The 8,953-nt window shown below is 47.6% G+C and overlaps 1 protein-coding gene and 1 long non-coding RNA gene across 2 annotated transcripts in view; both read left to right on the plus strand.

Moving 5' to 3' along the window:
* Window positions 1-3,769, plus strand: part of LOC116217515 — a 9,180-nt gene extending 5,411 nt beyond the window's left edge. The window contains exons 2-4 of the long non-coding RNA XR_004162159.1: window positions 1,081-1,142; window positions 1,226-1,298; window positions 3,219-3,769. This is a non-coding gene — a long non-coding RNA (uncharacterized LOC116217515). The remainder of the gene's footprint in view (window positions 1-1,080; window positions 1,143-1,225; window positions 1,299-3,218) is intronic.
* CNTFR (ciliary neurotrophic factor receptor) overlaps window positions 1-8,953 on the plus strand; it is a 158,139-nt gene that overhangs the window by 64,174 nt on the left and 85,012 nt on the right. The window lies entirely within an intron of this gene.

Here is an 8,953-nt window from a genome sequence, read left to right on the forward strand (position 1 = left end):
TTTTTTGTATGCAGGATATCCAGAATTGATTGAAGCATTCCAGGTCAGGCCATGCCATTGATTTACATCGTCACGTATTTTATAATCCTCTGCCTTCATATATAACCTAACATTTTGTTTGCCATTTGAGCAGCGGCTGCAGAGCAAAGGCTGACATCACTTTGCTGGCTGGTTTCAGCTAATTTAGACTGCAGCAATGTGTGTGATTAGTTCAGAATACTCCTTGCAGCAAGCAGTGCCTGCATTTATCACCACACCGGGCTTCCTCGCTGCCTCGTGCTTTGAAGGGTTGTGCCATCCGTCATACTCTTGATTAGCCCAAATAATATTGTCATCTGTCAGTTTTTCCTCCTCATTGCTCAGCCCCCTTCAAGGCATTAATAGACAGATTAGAGCACGTTAATCCTCATCCAGGGTGCCGAGGTGCTTCTCCAGCAGGCTGCTGCCATGCAGAAAGCATTCAGACCTTTCCAAGGGTCTGCGTGAGGATGCGCCTGACTTCTTTGCAGAGGAGATACTGGGTCGCCCCAGCAAGAGGAGACCCATCCCAGAGTTTTATAATTAAAAGCACAGCCAAAGGGGTCGGAGAAAGCGCTGTTGTTTTTATCCATAATAAATCCGTGATCTCTATTTTCTGAGATTCCTTCTGCTCTGCCCTGTTTGTATTGTGAGTGGTTAATATTGGTCTTTGTAACCAAATATGGTCTTCGTGTTCATACTTTCAAATGCGGCCATTGTGCATTTAAATGGCAAGGGCCTTTTTAGCAAAATACTTAGGATTTTGGTTTCATGGGAATAGCAGAGTTTAGTATGAAAAGTGTAGAGTATTATTGATGGGCGATATGGTGAAATTATGTATGTGGACATATGCTTACAGTTAGATCAATAAATGTTATTAATGTGTAAAGATATCATTTTTATGTTTCTTTTTTTCCAAAGGGTTTTGTGGTTAGCTTATTTTTTGAGCTTATTGATGAAAGAATAGTATTTATTTTGAAAAGCCAATGATTCAAATCAGGGCAATTTTTTAATGGGCTGTAACTTTTAAACAGAGTAATAAATTTTTGTTGTCATTCACAGAAATACTTGCACTCGAGACAAATGTAGCAGCCTGCAGGTCAATGGCTCGGCTCTCCCCAAAGGTAAATTCTGGAGATGCTGAGCAGGGCTCTTCGCAGTGGAAGCCGATTGCAGCTGAAATGTCATTAAATTTTGTGTTATTCAGGAAAGGAAGCTAAGGAAGAGTGATCACAACCGACTTCACCATTTTTCTACGTATTGCCCAAATTGAGATATATGTAAGTTGTAAAGAACATAAGAAATAGCGTTACCATGCCACGGTTTGTAACCTTCAGCTTCTTGCAAGCAGTTGCTGCTCTGGAGGCATCAGCATCAGCAATCTTGCGCTTCTTTGAGGTCTGTCTTCTGTTCTGCACTTGGGATGCTTTTCTGCTCATACAGCGTGCCCTGGCAGAGATTTCTGCTGGATGCTGGTGTGCAAAATAGTGTGAGAGCTGTGTCTGTTGTTCTGCCTTGTCATCTGATGTCCCAACACCCAAAGAGCTGAGGAAAACGGTGCTGTGGCATTTGGCTGGATGGGAGCTGGGCACCACGAACGTTGCGCTGGTTTGGAAATGCTCCTGGGGAAATGGGAGGAGAGTGTCATCCTATGGAGGCTGTAGGTGTTGTGTCTTCTCCACTGGCTGCTTTCCACCTGGGTGATGCGGACAGGGCTCTTTGCAGGGCAGGGAAAGCTTGGTTTTGTTTGTCCATGCATTTGTGAGACTGACCTTCTGCTCTACTCATGAGTTCAGCTCTCGTCTTGCTGCCCAGACTCCTACTTGGTTCTGTAAAAACCAGGAGGTGCTTTTTGCCCATTTCTCCTTTTACAGGACGGTGGTGAGTCTCCTCTGCTCTGATTCTGCTCAGCAAATAAGATGAAAACAGATGAGGTCAGCGGCGTCTATACCGGCAGATTTGGCCTCCATTTTCTGTTTATAGGGCTGCATTAGTTGTGAATAATGGTGCGTCAAACCACTCGCTCCAAGCAATTTATTCATGGGATTTGGCCCCGCGTGCTGTCTGCGAGCTGCCTGCCAGCAGGATATGATTTTTAAAATACACTTGCAAACGCTCAGCTGCGCGCCCTATCAGCTCGCAAACACATCTGGGTGCTGTAGGGTGGGAATGGCAGTGCCATGGAGGCAGCACGGTCGTCCCCAGCATCGCCGGTGCAGTGCAGAGCGGGGCAGGCGGTGCCTCTTAGAAGCAGGGTGCAGTTAGATGAGATGGGAGACGAGAAGTCACAGGAGACCTGGAATAGTCTTCCTTCTCCTTTTGCCCAGGGGACATCATTATGTTAAGCTACTCGCATGCACGCGATCCCAAATCTTTAAGACAGAAATTCCTCCCCAACTTGGGAGAGACGGCAACAGTTTTGAGCTCGTTTCTCACCGTCTGGCAGATTTTATGTCTAATTTTTGCTCCGTCACATCTCCATGGAATAACCATTGATTTATATCTCAGCCGAGCCCAGAACAAATGCTTTTGCTGGAGGACGGATACCTGTGTTCTCTCCAAGAAAGAAAGGTTCCTGCTCTCCAAGCTTTGATAGAAAGGCCAAAGCTAAAGAAACTCTTGGTCACTGTGATGTCTGTGCAGAAGGGAGCACAATAGCCCATGCATGAAGGGAGGCAATCGCGGGTCAGGTTTGCTCACCCGTTGTCAGTATGATGTGCACCACTCGCTATTGTTCTCTGGGGTATTGCACTTTTGATTGATTGCTTAATTTGTGTGCTTGTGTGATAGTTATTGTCATGTGATGGCTCTTTTGTCGTGCTGGACTGAACGTTTTTATTCTTGGGAGACAGTTCAGGCTCCAAGATGCTTCCCAAGAATGCTTGGGCTGATGTTCCCAGGGGCCATATTTGGAAATCCCAACAGTTTTCACTTGGCCAAAAGCACCAATTGATTTTAAGGGACGTTTTGTTTGTGTTACAGTGTGAGTTGCTGGCCCGTAGTGTTCTTGAAGGGAAAAAAAAAAGAGAATTCCCAGCTCACAAGACATTTGCACTAATTAAGCAGAGGGGAATTTGTTGCTCTTCACTGGTTTGTTGTTTCGGCTTCTGTCAGGCTTTTTGTACTTGGGTGTCCATAAGCCTTGTTAATGTGGTTGGTGGCTGTCACGCAGATGGACGAACTCCTCCTCTCTCCTGCAGGACAAGGTCAGTGGGATGCAGAGCACAGAGGGGCACATCTCCATCGCCACCGATTCCCTCAAGGTCAAGGTTGCCTCCATAGCCTGTCCTAAAGGAGATGCCCTAGTTTATTTTGGATCCCTTGCCTTGCTGGCCATTGAGGCAGCTTTGGCAGACCATCAGGACCATAGGGACACCTGGAAGCCTGATGATTTTTTGGCCTTTTGGACAAGAAGAAGCAGCCTAGAGGAAGCTGGACTTTCTTTCCCATTCAAGCCAATGGTGCGGTGTCAGAGGATCTGCTTTCCCCACCACGGGTGGCTGTCAGTATAAGGCTCTATCTTGTTTTTCTCCTCCATTAAGTTTATTTCTGCATAAAAACAGTGTATTCTACTGCCATTGGCTTGGAGCAGTGTCTTAAATTTCCCCACCCACATCAGGGTAAGTACCCACCGCTGCTCTGTCTTCACAAATTCTCCTCCTGCCCCTGCGCTGTTCACCCTAAAATGCTTCACTCTGAGAGAGTCTGCAGGATTTCTTTTCCCTCCTCCCATACAAAATCACGCAGTCAACAAAATCTTTCCCAGTGCTAATCCTCTGTTATGCAGGAGGACTCATCCGGCCCCGCGGTAGTAGGGGAGAGACAGATGTTCGGCAGACAATTAGTGCAGTTGTGCAGCTCCTTCCTGCTCAGAGCCCCTGTGCCAGAGCCCCCAAATAAATCTGCGTGTGTGCCGGCATCGCCTTGTGCCACCAGACCTCTGTGAAGCGAGCGCAGGTGAGACAGGCTGTGATGAGGAACACTGTGCTCTGAGGAAAAGTTCCCTTTTGCTCTGTTTTCCTGAGCCATTTCTCTCCTTGGCACAGCTTAACCACTGCTGTACCTCTCCAAAGCCTCCATCGTACAAGTTATCCCCTCACAATGACTTTTTTCGCCCTTTTTCTTTTTTTTTTTCTGGAGGTTTTCCGAAGTTAAGGGTTGAGTTTTGGGTAAGAACCAGCTCTGTCCCAGTGTTGATGGCAGCAGTGAAGGTGAAGGGAAGTGACAGTTTGAGCAGAAGGCAGGGAAACGCTAATGGCTTTTGGATGTCTTATGCTGTAATGAAATTTTCAAGCAGCTTTAGGAAGTGTCCAATAACCATGCAGGACAGCCTGAGCTGAAAAACCAGGAAAAACAAGCAAAAAAAAAGCTCCATTTGGTTAAAATCAACCACAGAAATCATGCTCTGCACTGAGCAGGTGGCTCCCTTTCCCCTTTCTCCACGGTGGTTATGAGGTGCACCACCAGCTTAATTGTTTCCTAGTAATTGGATAGTGTGGGCGTGATGGCATCTTTACAAACCCAGGTCATCCGCAGGACAGCTGGGCAAGGCATGCCCTGAGCTCCCAGCAAAGATGTGATGCTCAGAGGTGCCTGCTCTACTACGAGAGTTTCACTCTCTTGCCATAATGCCTCGTTTTCCCTCGGCTGGAAAGGAGTGGGGATGGGGAATGATATTCCCAGGGCATCAGGATGGGATGCTCTGCACCCACCCAAGGTGGAGGGGACAGTGGGGATGGGGGTGAACAAAGAGTGGCTCTGGCCCTAGTGCTCAGAGGAGTTCAAACGGAATAGCAACCGGAGAGCTCCAAACTGGAGCCAGATTGCGTATCCTTCCTCCGTCCTCCTTCAGGCAGCCTTGGAGCTTGCTCAGTATTCACTTTGCAGCACAAACGGAGCCTGTGCAGCACCTAGCGCTGCAAGATTGGGCGTTTGGGTTTTTTTCCTTCGTTTAAGAGAAATCCTTTCAACAACAACAAAAAAAGGAAACTTTTGAAGCGTATCATTCTTCCCCTCTTGCATATGTTCATTTTTGATTCAAACACACTGTCGAGACCTTTCTTCCCTTGCAGAGCAAAATTCCCTGGAAAGGAGCAGAGCCTGCTTTTGTGCATTTATTTTTACCAGATCTTGAAATAATTTGTGACTTAAAAGGAGAGAGAGGGAAAAAAAAGAAAAAGAAAAAAAAAAAAAAAAGCCTGTTCCTGATTGAGGCCTCTGAGCATTACTGTTACAGAAACAAAAGTAATAATGTAACGAGCGACTCTAACCTTAGCTTAATTAACACATCGTTAAGATCAAGTGCCCAGAAAGGTAGCGGCTCTGTGCTCTTATGGATGAACCCAGAGGCTTGGCGACCCAAGAAATGCACTGCAATTTATTTCTTATTAGACTGTTTGTTCTCTACCCCGGCGAGTAACCTCAGCAGTTTCTCCAGGGGGGAGCCAAGAAGTTTCCAGGTAGGAGTGGGGAGAAATGAGCGATCCGCAGAGCGCGGGGGAAGGAAGGGATCGCTGGGAGCAGGTTGGGAGCGCGGGCTGCATCCCGGGATGATGAGAGCAGTCAGGAAAATGGGAGCTGACTGCAACCTTTTAGTACCAGAGCTATTTCTTGACATACGATGCAGATCGCTTTCTGATCTCATCTCCCCCCGCGCTCAGCTTGGAACCAGAAGGGGAGGTAAATGGGTCAGGGTTCCCAGGGGGGCTGTGAGAAGGGCCAAAAAGCAGACGTCCGCAGGGGGAAAACAGTCGATTTGGCAGGTCTGGAGTTCATTGAGAAGTTATTGCTTTGGAAGGCACAGGAATATCTGTTGGGAGTCATAGAAGAGTTATTGGTGTTGGAAGTTATGATGTAGAATTATGGCGGAGGATATAGAGACCCTTATAGAAGCTCAGCAAACCTGTGAATCCATCTATCTAAGCACCCTCAATTCCCACTGAAATCCTCTTGGAACAATAATAATCATTTAACAAAGGAAATGGTTTTTGACCCAGACAACTAAATGCATTTCCGCTTAGTGCTTCCCAGCCCTCGCCTGATACTCAGCCGTGTGTTGAGGTTGCCTGTTATTTTCCCAGACATCAAAAGGTTCGAAGGAAAATGCAGCTTGGGAAAATTGATTGTTTGCCATGAAAATCTCCCCTGAAAGAGCAGTCTGAAGAACAATTAGTTGAAGGCATGTGAGCAGATTGCAAAGCGAAAATTCAAAGTCGGTGCATGGGTGAGGATCCTTTGGAAGAGGTGGTGCGATGCCCCGGTGATTCCAGAGTTGTTCTGGGGGATGATGAGGGCACTGCAGTGCTTTTAACTGTTTCCTTTCATTGATTTTCATAGAATAATAGGATGCAAAACACTAAGGATGGTGAGGCACTGGGTTGCCCAGAGATTTGATGGCTTCCCTATCCCTGGAGATGCTCAAGGTCAGGCTGGAGGTGCTCTGAGCTGGTGGAGCTGCAGGTGTCCTGTTTGTTGCAGGGAAGTTGGGTCAGTTGACCTTTCATGGTCCCTTCCAACTCAAATGGTTCTGTGCTTCTGTGGTTCTGTGATCCTGAGTTGGAAGGGACCTATAAGGATCATTAAGTACCATTCCTGAGTCATCATCAGCTTTTCTGATGATGGTGGATATTGGAGGGAGAACCTCTCCTGATTAACTGCTGTTGGATGAATGAGGTGAGGCCAAGGAGCATTGCTCTGCCTTGAGCACGCCAGGTCTGGGGCTTATCACAAAGCCTGAAGTGCAAAGTTGGAATGAACTGCTTTAATAGCTTCCTGCAAGATTTCCTCCCAGTCGCCTCATTCCTGCTCAGCAGTTTGATTTTGTTGGAAGTAACACATGGTGGCAGAAAGCTATCAAGTTGGAAGTGTCAACGGGCTTTACATAAGGAGGAAAGAGCAAGCATCATCATGCCTTGTTGGGTAACAAATATTTAATGCTAAATGTTAATCTGAGGCCAGGAAAGGTAGCACTCTGCCTGCAGGAATGTGGCTTCGTTAGAACTGCAGAATCGTTAAGGTTGGAAAATACCACTGAGATCACCAAGTCCAGCCATCAACCCCTCCCTACCGTGAGGATGAAGGAGAGGGATAGGAAAGTAAATCCAGCCTTGTATGGCTGGGGCTAGGAAGAAGCACCTTGCAGTGCTGAGATCATTTTGCCATTGCCAGCTCATTATTTTATTTTTGTGTATTTTGTACCCAAAAGAATGACTATGCCGAGGAGGGATCAATAGCTCAGCCGAGCATCCAAGTTATTAACTCACAAACAAACAGCATTGGGCTGAGGGGAAGGAGGAAGAATGTCAATTTTCTGTGCAAATGTTATTGTGGGGAGCCTTCAAGGAGTGTTTTATTTAGCAAATAAGGGCTATCAGAGGCAGTTACTCCCGTGCTGAGAAGGAGGAGAGCGGGGAATTGAATAATTTATCTGGGAAAGTGCCCTGGGGAGGTAGACCTTTGGGTTTAAGGATGATCTAAAGGGACCATGTCGGCTGGTGAGGAGTAGTCCTGTGTTCCCCTATCCCTCTGTTTTTCTTGCTTTGCTTCCACAGTGGGATGTTGCTCCCTAGGCAGTTTTGGGGATGTTGGCATTTAGAAGGAAAGGCATGAACCTCCCTTGAATTTTTCTGTAAGGGGTAAAAGTCTGTGAAAGCCATCCTGCCTCAGGGTCACCCCATCAGCCACGCTATTACGCCTTAGGGATTCCTGAGGACGGCTGCACAGCTTTGTCCCAGGCATCCCCGCATTGAGATGAAATCAGGATCAAAACAGAGGGGCAGAGTGGGGCTATCCCAGCGCTCAGCAGATTCAGCCAGGCTTTAAAATCTTTGAAATCCCAGCCCTTTTCCCTTGTTATTTTCGGAGTCAGTGGTGACTCAATATGTGAAAAATATTACCAAGGTTGGAGCTTACGCTTGAAATCTCAGCTGCCACGGAGGAGGTGGTTTTGCAACACATAAAATGCAGTTGGTATTCTGCCACATCCCAAAGTTGCAATGTACCGTGCAATGCAGAGTATTTAGGAAGGAGATGGAGAAAGTCTCTGTTTCATTTCCCTTTGCTCCACTTTTTTCCTGCTGTTAAACCCTGCAACAAAGCCAGAGGGGTTAGGGCTTGGGGGTTTTTCTGTTGTGGTGTAGCTCTCTCGTATTTAAGCTTTCACAGCCTGTCATTATCCAACCGCAGTGAGTGGCGGCTTTTCCCTCCAGGTCACCAGAGTCCCGGGTAGCTTCACTGCTGCCCCATCCCTTCTTCTGTCCAAAGACCCCAGCAGATGCAGTCTTAAAGTTTCCATGTGTCTCTGGGTGAAAAGCCCGCTTCTGCCTCAGATCAGCACTTCCCCATCAGGAAATGGCCGGCGGGGATCAGACTGCTGCATGCCACTGTCTGCGTTTGATTCTTGGGGCTGTGCTGAGGCTGTCTTCCTCAGGTGCACTGCGGGGATGCAGAGTTCACAGCAGTGAAATCGCTGAGATGTGGGATCTGTGTTAATCCCCTCTGCTTGGCGGTGCCTGACACTGAGTGTGCAAAATGTCACATCAGTGCGTGGAGATGGAGTGTCAGTGCCTGGTGAGGGGTCACAGCGGTGTCCCCCATCCCATCGCCCTCTCCTCTCCTCTCCTCTCCTCTCCTCTCTCTCCGTGCTGACAGATGGCAGGTCCTCGGGAAAACGGAGCTGACATTTCCAGGGAGCGCACGGCCGCATTGCATTTGCAAGTCATAAAAGCAGAGTGGAGAAAGTGCCCTCCTGCTGCCACACAGGCACCTGACATTTAGGAAAACGGTATGCGATTAAGGCAAACATCTGCTGGCGGGAGGTTTGTGCCGTGCAGTCGAGATCTTTGATTTCTCTGTTTCCAGAGGGAATTCTGTCTCTGTGCTGGGCAAAGGAATCTGTTTGCAGGCAAACTGCTGATGCAAACCCTGATGGGGAAAA

The sequence above is a fragment of the Meleagris gallopavo genome, chromosome Z (assembly GCF_000146605.3).
Source record: "Meleagris gallopavo isolate NT-WF06-2002-E0010 breed Aviagen turkey brand Nicholas breeding stock chromosome Z, Turkey_5.1, whole genome shotgun sequence".
Lineage (NCBI taxonomy): Eukaryota > Metazoa > Chordata > Aves > Galliformes > Phasianidae > Meleagris > Meleagris gallopavo.